This window comes from Engraulis encrasicolus, chromosome 9 (assembly GCF_034702125.1).
Source record: "Engraulis encrasicolus isolate BLACKSEA-1 chromosome 9, IST_EnEncr_1.0, whole genome shotgun sequence".
NCBI lineage: Eukaryota > Metazoa > Chordata > Actinopteri > Clupeiformes > Engraulidae > Engraulis > Engraulis encrasicolus.
Window position 1 is genome coordinate 38,983,960 of NC_085865.1, and position 15,900 is coordinate 38,999,859.

The window sequence follows — 15,900 nt, forward strand, 5'->3', positions numbered from 1 at the left end:
AGACGCCTGCGAGAGTTTGCTGGAGTAAAGACGCTCGTCTGCCAGAATACATTTGTCCATCAGAGGATTTACATCCCTCATCTTTCTCTCTCTTCTCTCCTTCACTCTTCCTCTCCTCTTTCCTCCTCCTCCTCCCCTTCAGGGCCTCATTCCTGTTCTCTTCTCTTCTCTTCTCTTCTCTTCTCTTCTCTTCTCTTCTCTTCTCTTCTCTTCTCTCCTCTCCTCTCCTCTCCTCTCCTCTTCTCTTCTCTTCTCTTCTCTTCTCTTCTCTTCTCTCCTCTTCTCTTTTCTTCTCTTCTCTCCTTCACTCTTCCTCTCCTCTTTCCTCCTCCTCCTCCCCTTCAGGGTTTTTGGTAGGCCTCATTCCTGTACTCTTCTCTTTTCTCTTCTCTTTCTTATACATCCATCATTCTACTCTCTTGTCCTCCTTTCCTCCTCCTCTTCTTTTGGAGTGTTTTCCTGCTTCTTAACTTCTCTTCTCTTCTCTTCTCTTCTCTTCTCTTCTCTTCTCTTCTCTTCTCTTCTCTTCTCTTCTCTTCTCTTCTCTTCTCTTCTCTTTCTGATACATCCATCATTCTTCTCTCTACTTTCCTCCTTTCCGCTTCTCTTCTCTTCTCTTCTCTTCTCTTCTCTTCTCTTCTCTTCTCTTCTCTTCTCTTCTCTTCTCTTCTCTTCTGCATACATCCATCATTCTACTCTCTACTGTCCTCCTTTCCTCCCCCTTTACTTTCGTAGTGTTTTCCTGCTCGTTCTGCCGCTGTTTTCCCTTGTCTTCTCTCTCCTTCCTTCTGTCTGGATGCTCCTGGGACGGCTCATCTTTCCCTCTTTCGCTCCTCCTTCACTCATCCCTTACTCCTCCTCAGAGTGTCTGCTGTCTCATTTTGTCACTGTTTTTTCCTCTTCTCTTCTCTTCTCTTCTCTTCTCTTCTCTTCTCTTCTCTTCTCTTCTCTTCTCTTCTCTTCTCTTCTCTTCTCTTCTCCTAGTCTCTTATATTCTCCCCTCTTCTCTTATATTTCTTTCACTCTTCTTCTTCTTCACTCCCCTCTTCCTTCTCCTCTTCTCAATGTATTTATTGTCTGTTATGAATTCTATCACTCTTATCCATTCTCCTTAAATTTCTTGCTTTTTTCTCCTTTAGGGTTTTCCCTTCTCCCCCCCTTAGTACTGGAAGGAGTATCTTTCTGTCTTCTTTCTCCTCTTCTTTTGGCATGTCTGCATTCTCGCTCCATCACTCTTCTCTTTCCTCTTCTTTCACTCTTAAGCTACTTGGATGGCTCATCTTTTTCAAGCTCTCCTCTTTCTCTCCTCCTTCCTACATCCTCCTCTTCCTCCTCCTCCTCCTCTTCGATGTGTTTGCCACCTCATTCTCTTCTCTTCTCCTCTCTTCTCTTCTCTTCTCTTCTCTTCTCTTCTCTTCTCTTCTTTTCTCTTCTCTTCTTTTCTTTTCTCTTCTCATTACATTCTTCCTTGCTATGCCCTTGCCACTCACACGACTGAGTGACATATTGCTTGATACATCCCTCATCTTTCTCTTCCTCTATCCCTTCACCCCTCCTACTCTCCTCCTATTCCTCCTCTTTTGTCAGAATGTTAGCTGTCTGTCTCATTCCCTCACTCGTTTTACCTCCTCCTCCTTGTCTTTCCTTCTCTTCCCATGTGAATGGAATGCATCATCTTCTTTCCATCACTGTCCTCCCTCGTTCCTTTTCTTCTTTTGGCCCGCATCTTTTTTTGAGTGGCGGCTGTCTCATCCAATCACTCTTTTCCGTTCTCATCTCTTCTTTCTTTATTTCTTCCCTCTTCTCCTCCCTCGCTGCTATAGCGAGGCTGAATGGCATCTGACTCTCTCATACATGTTTCCCCTGCTGTGGGCAGGTGAGATGTTGCATTCTTAAATGGACTTTGATTGTATACCCGCAGCTGAGACAGCAGGCAACCCAAGCACCCGAGCTATCAACCAGAAATAAATGATTGAAAAGCAAGCACTGTAGGCATAAGGCACACACACAAACACAAACACAAACATACACACGAGCGTGCACGCATGCATGCACGCACGCACGCACACACACATGCACGCACACCGTGCCATTCCCCTCCATGTGCTTTAAAGCAAAAGTCTAACACAGAACAGACGTGTAGCCTACATAAATATTTGGCTCAACATGGAATTTATCACAAGTGATGGAGGATATCACTCTCGCTTACTTACTGTTTCATTATGCCTACTCTGTCTCCCTCGACGGCTCTCTCGCACACAAAAACACACACACCCACACACCATAAACACATAGAGATGTTGAGTGTTTGGTGATTTCACTCTTTTATAGTTACTGTTTCATTATGCTACATATGCTTCATTACCCCCCCCCCCCCACACACACACACACACACACACACACAGGCTGTTCCAGTATTATGTTTGTGCTGACACCACTCTGCCAACATATTCTCTCTCTCTCTCTCTCTGTCTGTCTGTCTGTCTGTCTGTCTGTCTGTCTGTCTGTCTGTCTCTCTCTCTCTCTCTCTCTCTCTCTCTCTCTCTCTCTCTCTCTCTCCTCTCTCTCACACACACACACACACACACACACACACACACACAACTCATACAAATACGCACACACATACACACACACACACACACACACACACACACACACACTTTCAGAATACACAATAAACCACAAACGCACACAAAAGCAAACAGAGAGCGAGTGTTTGAAAGTCTTCTTCATCACAACATACTGTAAGTTCTCTCTGGCTAGGATGTCCTCCATTCCAAACTGGCCACAGATATAATATAATCCTGCTTTCTCCACTCCAATTACTGAGCAGTCTGTGGAGGTCTGCCACATTTACACTTTAATCGCTCAGCCTAATCAATACGCTGCTGCTGTGCATAGTCAATGAGAGCACCAGGGACAGCCTTGCTTGCTAGCAGTGTTGCCAGATTGGGCGGTTTCCTGCCCAATTTGGCTGCTTAGTATGGCTTAGGATGGTTTGTGGGTAAAAATGGCATTGAGCATTGAGCCCATTTTTGGCCATAGAAATCAATAGAATTGGGCGGGATTTAGTGTTTTCTGCCAGACTTTGAGCATTTTTTGGACTGCAAATCATCAGCCTCATCTGGCAACCTTGCTTGCTTGCTTGCAATCGAGCAGTGCTTTGCATTGTAGTGTAGTTAGTCCGTTGCCAGCCCCTGCACATACATGACCCAGCACACCTAGAGAGTAAGACAGGCTGCACAAGTAAGACACAAGATAAGACCGCCGTTGTATTTACATGTATCAGGAGAGCGCACAGAGATAAGTATCGATATCTGATCGTACCTGTGCATGAAAACATAGATATTAGTAAAACACACACATCCACACACACACACACACACGTGCGTGCGCGCACACACAGTAAAAAAACAAGGCCTAGAACCCTGGAAAGGTTTAGAAATGCATGTGCACACACACACACATGCTGTCCCCCCCACACACGCACACACATATTGTCACCCAGTCACACACACAGGCACCCACATGGCCTGTGGCTCGATAGGGTCCTTGAGTGGCGAGATTGTCTTCACTCTGATGAGGCAGGTGTGTGTGAGGACACGAAACCGATCACGACTCCGCCGCCGAGATCAATGCCAAGTGACCGATGTCTCGGGAGTCACCAGGGGCACACAAACACTCCTGCCACAAAAGAACACAGAAACTCACTTTCTTTTCTCTCCTCTCCTCTTGTGTGTGCTTGTTTTCTTCACGTCTGCTTTCTGCCTTCTGGCCTGCGGCCTTATTTTCTTTCTTTTGCCTTTGTTTTCTTTGCTTTCTCTTATACATATTGTGTTTCAAATCCATTCTTTCTGTCTGACTTAACAAAAGAAGGAACCTTGGTAACACTTTATAATAAGTACCCCTTTTTAGGCATTACTTAAGGGTTAGTTAAGCCTTAGTTTACCATTAGTTAACCCTTAGTAAATAACGAGTTAGTCGTTATGTATGTGTTATTCCTCAGTTCTTAACTATTATCTACTACCATTAGTAAATGGTTAGTGTGTGCTGATGTAACGGTTCGCTAAGCAAAGTTAAACCTTAGTTAAGCCTTATTTTTAACATTAATTAACCCTTAGTGAATCACGAGTAAGTCGTTATGTATGTGTTATTTCATCATAAGCAATGCTTATCAAGTCATTTGTTAACGTTTTGGAAAGCATGGAAAGGTTTTCACTTTAGATTAGTTCCCCAGATATACTTAAGTAATGAGTTGTAACTCCTTGATAATGCATAAGCAATGCTTAACAAGTCATTTGTTAACGTTTTGGAAAGCATGGAAAGGTTTTCAATTTAAAAGTTCCCCAGATATGCGCAAGTAGTGAGTTGTAACTTCTTGTTAATGCATAAGCAATGCCTAACAAATCATTTGTTAACGTTTTGTAAAGCATGGAAAGGTTTTCACTTTAGATCAGTTCCACAGATATACTTAAGTAATGAGTTGTAACTCCTTGATAATGCATAAGCAATGCTTAACAAGTCATTTGTTAACGTTTTGGAAAGCATGGAAAGGTTTTCACTTTAAAAGTTCCCCAGATATGCGCAAGTAGTGAGTTGTAACTTCTTTTTAATGCATAAGCAATGCCTAACAAATCATGTGTTAACGTTTTGTAAAGCATGGAAAGGTTTTCACTTTAGATCAGTTCCCCAGATATACTTAAGTAATGAGTTGTAACTCCTTGATAATGCAAAAGCAATCCTTAACAAGTCATTTGTTAACGTTTTGGAAAGCATGGAAAGGTTTTCACTTCAAAAGTTCCCCAGATATGCGCAAGTAGTGAGTTGTAACTTCTTGGTAATGCATAAGCAATGCTTATCAAGTCATTCGTAAATGTGTTGTAGAGCCATAACAGGTTTTCACTTTAGATCAGTTCCCCAGATATACTTAAGTAATGGTTCGTAATTCCTTGATAATGCATAAGCAATGCTTAACAAGTCATTTGTTAATGTCCAGAAACATCCATGAGGGGCAGTCACGTGAGCCTCAACTTAGGCCTAGGCCTACTGTTTGCCATGCTACCAGTCATCACACTCTAACCATTACAAAAGGGTTAAATAAGACTTCACTGATGCTAAAGCAAGAGTTTACAAACCGTTACCATACATGCCTAATAGTACTTGTTAATGGTTAGGTGGTAGGAGACAACAAAGAGATAATGTTTTTTTCATAAATAAAAGGTGGGTTATCAGACATTTTAATGATGGTTTACTAATGCTTATCAGAAAGTTAAATCACCATAGACGAATGATTAATTAACAGTACTTAATAATTTCACAGAAATACATAATGACTGACTCGTGATTCACTAAGGGTTAACTAATGCTTAATTTTGTTTAGCGAGTAGTTACATCAGCACACACTAATCATTTACTAACGGTATTAGTTAATGGTTAAGAAATGAGAAATAACACATACATAACGACTTACTCGTGATTCACTAAGGGTTAATTAATGTTAAAAATAAGGCTTAACTAAGGTTTAACTTTGCTTAGCGAACCATTACATCAGCACACACTAACCATTTACTAACGGTAGTAGATAATAGTTAGGAAATGAGAAATAATGCTTACATAATGATTAACTCGTGATTCACTAAGGGTTAACTAATGGTAAAATAAGGCTTAACTAACCCTTAAGTAATGCCTAAAAAGGGGTACTTATTATAAAGTGTTACCGGAACCTTTACAGAAGCTTGTAGGAGGGGCTCATGTCAAGTAGCAGTACAGGCTGTTGGTAATGAGGTTTTTTTTCCCGCCGAGTCGCATAAACAGTCAGCGAGACAGTGTCTGAGTGTAAACAATGCTGGAGCTAAAGGTAGCCATGAACAATTTGAGTTGTACTTTTGTGTCAGTCTGTGTTATGGGGGTTGCACCCAGACATATATCTGGATTTTAACAATGCTCATTTGAAATTGAAATTGAGGGACATATACGTTAAAATACTAATCAAATAAGTTTTTCACAAAGTTTTACATGAAACATGGAATATGAATGACCTGTTAAGGGAGAGGTGAGGTCTAATTTCGCTACATGATTATGTGCTGACACAGTCTTTGTTTGACATGAGCTTCAAGATAATAAAGCCACAGTCCAGTATAACCACTGACCATTTGAAGGTGTCTCTATTAGATGTCTGTTAGCTGGTCTGGAGAAATTTGAATCACCATCTTCTCATGGACTTCAAAATGATCCCCCTTTGCCCTTCTCTATCTACCTACTGTAGGTGACCATTTGTTGAACCAGTGAATGAGTATGGTGTCCATGGCAACCAGCTATGCCCTTTTGGTCTGACGGGTCCTATATTTGAAATGAGCAGTCACAGTTCGGTTGCCTGGTTACCACCAGACCTAATCATAAGTGATTTCAGATCGAAGCGATTGTGTAGAACTAAAGGCAGTATGGGAGTTCCCAGGCAGTTTGGAAAGCTGGTGAAAGTTATGCCAAAGAAACCAAATTTATTTCTGTGCCTCTTTGAAGTATTTTCAGGGAAGTATGACTGTGCTTGCAAATTAAACATTCTGTCATAACAGAGTTTTTCAGAAATAGTCTAGAAGCCATTATCTTTGACTCTGTTTCTACGGTTAACAGCGCAAATATGATATTAAAAAAGCCAACATAACTTGCACAGCAGAAATCAAAACTGCACAAACAGGAACATCTTTCAAGATACAGATGGAGCACAGAAAAAAATCCCAAGCAGTATGTCTGACTGAAAAGATGGGGAATTCAGGAAGCAAGCAGGAAGCTCATCAAGGAACTATTCACGATCTCTGATACATAGGCCTACACAATTTTCAAGTTCAATTTTGATAGTATTCTCTTTCATTGGACTTGAACGACTCGATTTATTCATTGTGCACATCTCCTTCCAAGAGCACTCAATTTGTCCTGGATCGGCACTCTTGTAGGGCACCTTAGGTTCTCTTTGAGCTCCAGGAATGGAATACTTCCAAAAACTTGAAAATGAATGAAGTGGATGGATATAAGATTTTAACTGAGCCAGATGCGTAATGTACCTTTGGGGCATTTGCTTCGTAGGGGGGGACGAGAAGCCCATAATGAAATTTCATTGATGTTTTCAACGTCCCTCTTTGAGATTTTATGCCAATTAGTGCATCTACATGCCTGAGGAAACAAAACCACTGGGTGAGACTTTCCGTTCATTTATTTATTTCACATTTCCTTCTAACTATGTGACAGTGGGGCGGAATGCCCTGTCCCAACTCATCTATAAAGAAAGAAATTGTGGTTTATATGCACATCAAATGCTGGAGGTTTTCATGCCAGTGTGTTGTTCATCATCTTAGCGTGACAGGCAGTACCTGTGACTGCCACAATAATGAAGGCGGTTGAAAAGCATTTATGAGCATAGCGTTTTAAGTCTTGTTATTTAGCATTTCCGTGTGTTAATCTCACTCTGGCTCTACCTTTATTCATTCTCTGTTATTGTGATTCAGTTTAGTTCTGCCTTAGCTTGCGCAATTTCACTCTGCATTTTAGTTTTTCTCTGGTGCTCTCTCTCTCTCTTTCACTCTCTCACTCTCTCTCTCGCTTCGCTCTTCTCAGTTTCTTATTCATGTCCTTTAAGGACTTGCTAATTCTCTCCATCACCATCCCCCTTAGCACCTAATTCACTTTCACCACACATAGTCTTTTTCATCAACTCAGTTTATGTTTTGCATTATTTAATTTGCATAACAATGCCTTTATTATTTGATTTAGTGATGGTGCAATCGATTGAGGTTCACTTTGGTTTAAAAAAAAAATACTGTATATTTGATGAAATTATCTTGAAGTTTAAAACACAATGAAATGTACCATTTCAACTATAGGTTGGGAATAGCATCTTAGGAACCCACATTTGTTCTGCTAGATATACAATTATGTGTAAAAAAAAGAATACTGCTTCCCATTCCTTTAGTCAAGGACAGCTGAAACAAATATTGATAATGAATAGAAGTAAGGACATTTCAATGCGGTAATCACAAATAAACAGCACTATCAGACAGAAGGATCAACAACCAGACTGCCAGACAGGCAGCCAGACATGCTTAGAGGGCAATGCTACTTTGTTTGTGTGTGTGTGTGTGTGCGTGTGTGTGTGCGTATGTGTGTGCATGTGCATGTGTATGGTGTATGCATGTGTGTGTGCGCGTGTGTCAGTGCATGCACACGTGTTTGTGTGTGGGCGTGTGTGCGTCAGTGCGTGCGTCAGTGCGTACGTATATGCATCTCTTTGTCTGTCTGTGTGTGTGTGTATGCATGTGTGTGTGCGTGTGTGCATGCGTCAGTGTGTTTGTGTGTGTGTGTGTGTGTTGGTTTCTGGGTCTGAAAGGGCTGTGGAGTCAGAACCTGTCCTCTTGTGTTCTTCCTCCAGTAATGAATCCCTTTATGCCTGTGATTACTATTGTTAGACTAATGGAATTTTTAATTAGTATCACCCAACTTTTCCGCCTTCAGTTAATGAGCGTATTTTTTCCTTTTCTGATTTTTCCCCCCTTTTCCCCTATTCTTCTTTTTTTGCGTTATTGTAACCCTCTTGAGTTCTTTTCCTCCTCTTATTCTTGTGATTCGCAATTGTGTGGTGGATACAAAGCTAGACTCTAGTGGCAATGCGATGAACAGATTATTTCCCCAAGTGTCTTTTCTTCTAGCCTTGGGTGTGTGTGTGTGTGTGCATGCTTGTGGGTGTGTATGCTTGCGTGTGTGTGTGTGTGTGTGTGTGTGTGTGTGTGTGTGTGTGTGTGTGTGTGTGTGTGTGTGTGTGTGTGTGTGTGTGTGTGTGTGTGTGTGAGCATGTGTATGTGTGCTTGTGCTTGATTATGGGTATGTGTGTGTGTGTGTGTGTGTGTGTGTGTGTGTGTGTGTGTGTGTGTGTGTGTGTGTGTGTGTGTGTGTGTGTGTGTGCGTGCGTGCGCATGCGTACTTGCGTGCGTGCGTGTGTGCCTGCCTTGCCTGTTATTGTTGATGGATGTTGATATACTTTGAGAGAGACAGCCCCATTCCCCCTTCCCTCAACAACCCCCACGGTCAGTGGCGGACTGGGATAGAGAAACGGCCCTGGCATTTTGACCCACAACGCGGCCCCGCGGCCCCAAGACCCCCCAGTAGCGACCCCCCCCCCCCCCCCCCCCACCCACACACGCGCACAAGGACAGAGAGAGAGAGAGAGAGACACACACACACACACCACTTCGCGGAAGTTGCAACAACCTGGTGACCGCGCACCACATGAAAACACATGGGTAAACACAAGGTACATCCTGATCCTAGAACTAGGTGCATGGTGCATCCTACACGTCGAAAACGGTGCGTTATAACAAGCGCACTCTGCACTCGTTGGCCCGCCCCACACAGAGAGAAATTGTGACTATTAATAAAATAGTAGGCCTAGTAAACACTGAACTTTCAGAAACCGACCTTTAAACAACAGGCACCAGGCAAGCATCAACGTGCCTACACACACACACACTATAAAATCAATGAACCAACCACTTTTGATGTCCGCTTTGCTCTCGCACCGCTTCTTTACGCAAAAGCCCCTTCTTAACGCTGGACAGTGGCCCAGCTATATGATGACAAGACTATGAGTGGGAGTCAGTCCAACTTCTATGCTAACCAGTCCAGAGCTGAACGCAAAACAACATACCGTAGGCTACATCGATATGGCTACTAAAATGTATTTCAGCAAGACAAGCCACCAATTCGAGAGCCCATTACCAAGTCATGAAGTTAAGAATAAGCTTACAGTACGAATAAGAAAAACTATAACAGCCCCCAGATTACCACAAGCTAAAAAGGTTTACAGATCACATCACCTTGGCTAGTAGCGAGACTAGCCACGGACTGGCTTATGACAGTGGAAACGCGACCTTACGTGAAATAAAAAAAAGTGTCACGGCGGACACAAACAATGTTTATTAATGGAAATCCTTCAGCCCTACCTGGTCTTATTCGTAGCGTCGGGCGGTGCAACACATCTTCTAATATCCATATTTGTGTGGGCGAGGGACCATGTGTGAATGGCCTTGTGATTTCTTGGCAATTGCAGAGACAAAACAACACACTTCTTCATGGTCTTCTTCCAAGCAAGCCAAGAAGCTGGCATAATAGATACTAAGACATAGATTCGAACAGAACACCGTGTTTTCAGTGACAACAACCTTGAATTTATGGGACACTTCTTGTCCGCCACACACCGCAATGCCCACAGGAAGTTTATCGTCAGTCACTAGGGAAACGGAGGACTGAACTGATTAAGAAAATACCTGAAAAGACCACAAGATGGCAGCATCTCACCGCGTAGTGACCACCAAACACCTCCACAAGTCAAGTCAAATGTGCTATCAATTTCCATTGCCGCTCCCCCTTCTTTCGTTTAATTCCTCCTCTTCCTGGGCCATCATTAATTTTAGCTATAATTAATAAAAGCTATAATTGTCCATTCGCGTCGCGACATCTACCGTCAGTTTTTCTCTACAACAAGCTTCAGAATGTTGATGAATCTTTAGGCCTACGTTCTTTTTCTTATGGCGGGAACCGAACGTAAATAAAAAAAAATCCCACAAAGCAATGCTTTACTACAGTTGTCTCAAACAAAAGCAAAATATAAATAGGTAGGCTATAGTTTTTTTTTGTATTATTTTGAACACTTTTACATCATTGGAATATATATTCAGGAAAAATACAACATGAAACATAATGAGACCCACCCATCAATATGCCACCGTCCGTGTGTAATGTATGGCAGTGTCAGTGGTATAAAGAGCGAAATGATGACAAAAAATGTTTGAGTAGAACTTTGAACGCAGGCAGCGTGATATTTGCTTCATAGATCTCAGATGTATGATTATGGGGCCGCAACGAGCATTGGAAGGGCCGCGAAGGTTATCTAAAAGGCCGCGGCCCTTCTGGCATGTGCCCAAATGCCAGACTGTCCAGTCCGTCCCTGCCCACGGTAGGTAGGCAGTCAGAGTTTTTCTGGGTGAAGTGAAGTCAGAGGTCTAGGTGCTCTTTTGCTTTGACGGGCACTGCGGCGTCCTCCTCCTCTGCATGCTCCGTTGGGCCGTGCCCTTGCCCCAGCCAGGCCAGCCCAGGTCACAGGCAAATCTGTTCAGACAATGGAAATGAGCGCACCCGTGCGAAAGAGTGACTCCGTGAGAGAGGCCTCGGGGCTTTGGAGCATGCAGGAGCTGGTGCACTTTTAAAGGGACTGTGTCGGAGTCGGGCTGTGGCATTGGGAAAAGCAGGGTACTGTGGAGTAGAGTAGAGAAGAGAAGAGAGGAGAGGAGCGCAAGAGTCAAGACTATAGGTGTGATATTTACAGCTTTTAAAGGGGATGAACCAAACTGTGGCATAGGGAGGAGGGTAACACTTTACAATAAGGGTACATAAATACTATTGGAATTATGTTGGAAGTAATGTATGATTTATAGTTAATTAACACATGACCTATGTATGCATTGATGGTTAGTATACTAGTAATGAGAATGGAGTCCTGCTTGGAATCATAATGACCCACTATTAACTAATTGTGCAAATCAAAGGTGAATTCATGGTGTGAGTTCCAAGTGTTAATATACCATGTATTAACACTGCTGATAACACTGCTGTTAATATATCATGTGTCCAACTGTTAATATATTGTGTATTAACACTGCTGTAACAATGCCAGATCGTGGGGAGACTGGGGTAAGATGAGCCACTTTTTACATTTTTCGTCACAGCTAAGCGATGAAGGCGTATTCGGTTAACATTTTCACATCATACCAAATTTCAAAGTGTCCTGATACTATTAGAGCAAAAACTAATTGATAAACTGTCATGGTTAAAATGATATTGCCTTTTAAAAATATTTTTTTCCGGTGGCTCATCTTACCCCTTGTTATGGGGTATGGTGAGCCACTGCTTGGGGTAAATTGAGCCCAGGCAAAAATCTCAGCTAAACAAGTTTTATTTATTATAACAAATGTAACTAATGAATCTATGAAATAAAACAACTAAAGCAACAGAACTATGCCAAAAAATACATATTGTGGGACCTTACAGCTTTGTTTGAATACAATGGCGAACAATGCAGAGTGAAATGTAGAAAAAAAGTTAATATTATTGTTTGAATTGGCTGAAACATGCATAAAGTCATTAATCTCAACTCACCTGGGTATGATATGAAAGAAATTATCTGATTATGCTGAAATATCATAACATGTTTTTCAACCATTATGCATCCCATTAGGATAAGCGGCTCATCTTACCCCATATTCAAAAGGCTCACCTTACCCCATGCCAAAATTATGTAAATAAATGCTCATAAAATTATCATACAAGTGCAAAAAGACTGAAAATATCACTCATATAGTAGCTTATTACGTAACATTTCATACATGATGAGACCAGAAATTGTTCTATTTTTGTTTTCTCTAAATCATCCATGTTTTGAATATACATTGAATTCACTTAAAGAGCAAAAAAACACATTTTCACATATATCTCTTGCCAAATTTGGTACATGCTTCACTTTTTCACAGGTGTTAGAAAAGGATTTCCACCACCTTAGAATGTGGTGACATGTTAAAATGTATTCACCTTTTTCGAGAAAAAGGGGGTGGCTCACCTTACCCCGTGGCTCACCTTACCCCACTCTGGCCAGAGATCATTTCCCACTTCACATTCTTGTGACCAGCCGCAGTCATTTGTAATATTAATATACAAGCTATATCATATTATGTCCCATGTGTCAAGGTCTGCTTGTTGAAAGGGGAGGGGGGGGGTGTATTATTGGGTAGGCCTTCGTCTAAGATGATCTTGTAACCAGCACCACACAAGTAATATTTTTCTGTATGAGGTCATATCTTAAGTAATGATTAATTAATGTATTATTTAACAACATATTTGGAGTCATAATAGAAGTCATGATGACTATGGCATTAGTTAATGTATAAAGAAGAGATATTCCAAGTGTGTTAATATATACTCACAAAAGATTTTACGCTTAACTACTGAATCTTTGCCCCTTATTCTGCGGTCATGACATGATAATGAGTACTATAGCATTAGCTAATGCATGAAGAAGTGATATTCAGAATATGTTACTATGTACTCAGAGAAGAACTTCTGATTAACTAACATTATCAATAAAAACACCAGTTTGTGTACAAATTTTAATAAGCAAAAATGTTAAACAAGGGATCACACAATAACATACCACAGGCTTACATACATTTATCCAGAGAGAGAGAGAGAGAGAGAGAGAGAGAGAGAGAGAGAGAGAGAGAGAGAGAGAGAGAGAGAGAGAGAGAGAGAGAGAGAGAGAGCGACAGACAGACAGACCGACCGACCGACCGACCGACCAACGCACACACACACACACACACACACACACACACACACACACACACACACACACACACACACACGCACACACACGCACACACACGCACACACACACAGCCATTCTCCTGAAAATGTCCAAAAGATGAATCCATGGTTTACAGATGCAGAGCAAGATGCATTGTCCTATATGAAACTCGGAAAGTCCAAGTTGCATGGTCCACAGAGAAAGCTGGGGTTGACATACTGGGAGGCGCGCAAGGTGTTTGGATCCGCAAACTACTGACAGTGGTTCACTGTGAAGTGCCTGTAGCCTGTCGCAGTCAATGCACTCCTGTAAGTGCCCCATTGGTCACTGATGACGGTGGTTCCCGGACGCACTTGTTTAACCACACCAGCCACAAGACAGGATGTTTCTGGCGGTCACCTACTCCTAATATTCTTAATACCCACTTTTTCCGTCGCCATGTTGCACCGGCCCTTCTGTGGTGATACTGTAAATATACAAGAGAGTAAAGTAAGTGAGTAAGTAAGTACATTTTACTTAAAAAGCACATAAAACAGTACAAAACTGACCAAAATGATGAACAGATATTAAAAGGAGAAGGGAACAATGTCAGATAAAATCCATGCAGCTTGACCTGCAAGTTTTTTTTAAAATATGCAGCACCATGGGTGACATCAAAGCTTAAGGTGGTCCAACAACATGTTGCTGTACTGCTTCACAGTGGTACCTCTCCAGCCCCCCAGGGGAGGTTGAGATGGCTGCGGTGCTTAGTTGCCTTTAGGGGGCATTCGTCTACTTAATTTTTTAAATACTAAGTGGGGCGTTTGCAGGCTTATGATGAGGTCAAGTAGGTGTTGGGAGGCTCATGATGAAGAGAAGGGGGCGTTGGGAGGCTCACCTTGCTATTATTACAACAACTTTCATCAATAGCTGCAAACTCTCAACGATCTCCAACCATTTGACCATGGCGTCTCATGTGGGCCTTTATTGCATGATTGCAAATCCATCCGACTGTTCCAGCCATCTTTGACCATGTCCTGGAACTCTTCGCAACTCCATCCTGCATCATGTCACTCTGCCTAAAGCACAAAACCTGAAAGAAACTGACCAAAGGCAGAATATAAAAAAATAATTAAACATATGGTCAGTAGACAACACAGCACTGTAGTCTAAAATTCCCTCGTAAAGACAGTATAACCCCATTCACATTAAACTATTACTGGCAAATTCTGCCAATATCATTTCTAAAGAAAAAGTGTATGGAGTTTAGGACACTACATCTACATCTTGTGAAATGGCCGCCATACTGAATTTTCTTGTGCCCAGTGATTTTTTCCCCCTGAAGTGTGACCCTTAGAGAGTATTTCAGCTAAATTACATGTCTTTATACCAAAGTAAGTGGCTTTTACAGTAACCATTAGTAGCAGAGACGGCCATCTTGAAAAATGGGTGCCATATTGACTTTAAGTGAGGCCAGCATTTTTTTTTTCTAAAAAGTGACCCGTAGAGAATATTTCAGCCATTTACATTTTTAACCAAAGTAAAGGGTTTTATAACCCTTTAATAGCAGTGGCAGATATCTTGAAAAATGCCGGCTATATTACAATTTTGTGTGGCCAGCTTTTTTATTCAAAAAGGGACCCTTAGAGTGATTTGCCAAATTCCATGCTTTTATGCCAAAGTGTACGATTATGTCACTACGCTGCTCTAGTAGATCTAGCAGAAATTCACTCCTCTCAACTCCACTCCACAGGCACACATAGAAGTCACAAGTCCATTGGAGAGGAGTTATGTCAGTTCCATTCCACTGGCTGGTAGTGTTCTTATTTGCTACTGGTTTGTCAAATTATGCTACCAAAAGTGACCACTAGGGGCTTAAATACAGTATTGCATTTCAATGGTAAGGCATGGCAAGACACCTCTTCAAACATGTTTTTTTTTTTTTTAGTTTTTTTTTGCTGGGATGTGCACTACAGGTTGAGATAATGGAACGACATAGATTTCATTTCTACAGGCTAGCAATTTCTATTGGCCTCACTAGGCTAAAAACAGAGATCTGGAAACACCACAGCAGCATATTGTCTTTCATGTATTTTACTGAATCATTTTTGTGAAATTGATAAACAAACCTACAAAACATGTATCATAGCTGTTAAATGAAGAACCATGAATTACTGTAGCTGAGTTGCACCAAGTGTTTGCTCAGCCATTATCCAAACTAATTCGTTTTAATTGGAATTTTTAAGCTACTAAAATTTATATATGAACTACCCGCATGAAATACACTACATATAAGACGAATTGTGCAAAATAAAGTACTTACATGTGTTGTTTGAACAAGCACGTTGTAGGAGTGACAAAGAGAGCTGTCTGCATCGTTGTAGCATGGCCAAAATGGCTACAACAACGCCTTTGTTCTCACTTTCCTGTTCAACTCACAATACAAGTCACGAATAGCTTTTTAATTACATTAGTTCTACCACAATTGTAAATAGTGCACATTGCATGAAAGGAAAATC

At 41.5% G+C, this 15,900-nt stretch overlaps 1 protein-coding gene and 1 long non-coding RNA gene across 2 annotated transcripts in view; one reads left to right on the forward strand and one right to left on the reverse strand.

Moving 5' to 3' along the window:
- The window catches only part of LOC134455279 (cadherin-12-like), a 176,415-nt gene that overhangs the window by 36,568 nt on the left and 123,947 nt on the right, over nucleotides 1-15,900 (forward strand). The window lies entirely within an intron of this gene.
- Nucleotides 13,490-15,814, reverse strand: LOC134455146 (uncharacterized). The gene is made up of 3 exons (XR_010036042.1): nucleotides 15,705-15,814; nucleotides 14,280-14,484; nucleotides 13,490-13,868 (listed from the first exon to the last, which is right to left on the reverse strand). It is a non-coding gene; the product is annotated as an uncharacterized LOC134455146 (long non-coding RNA).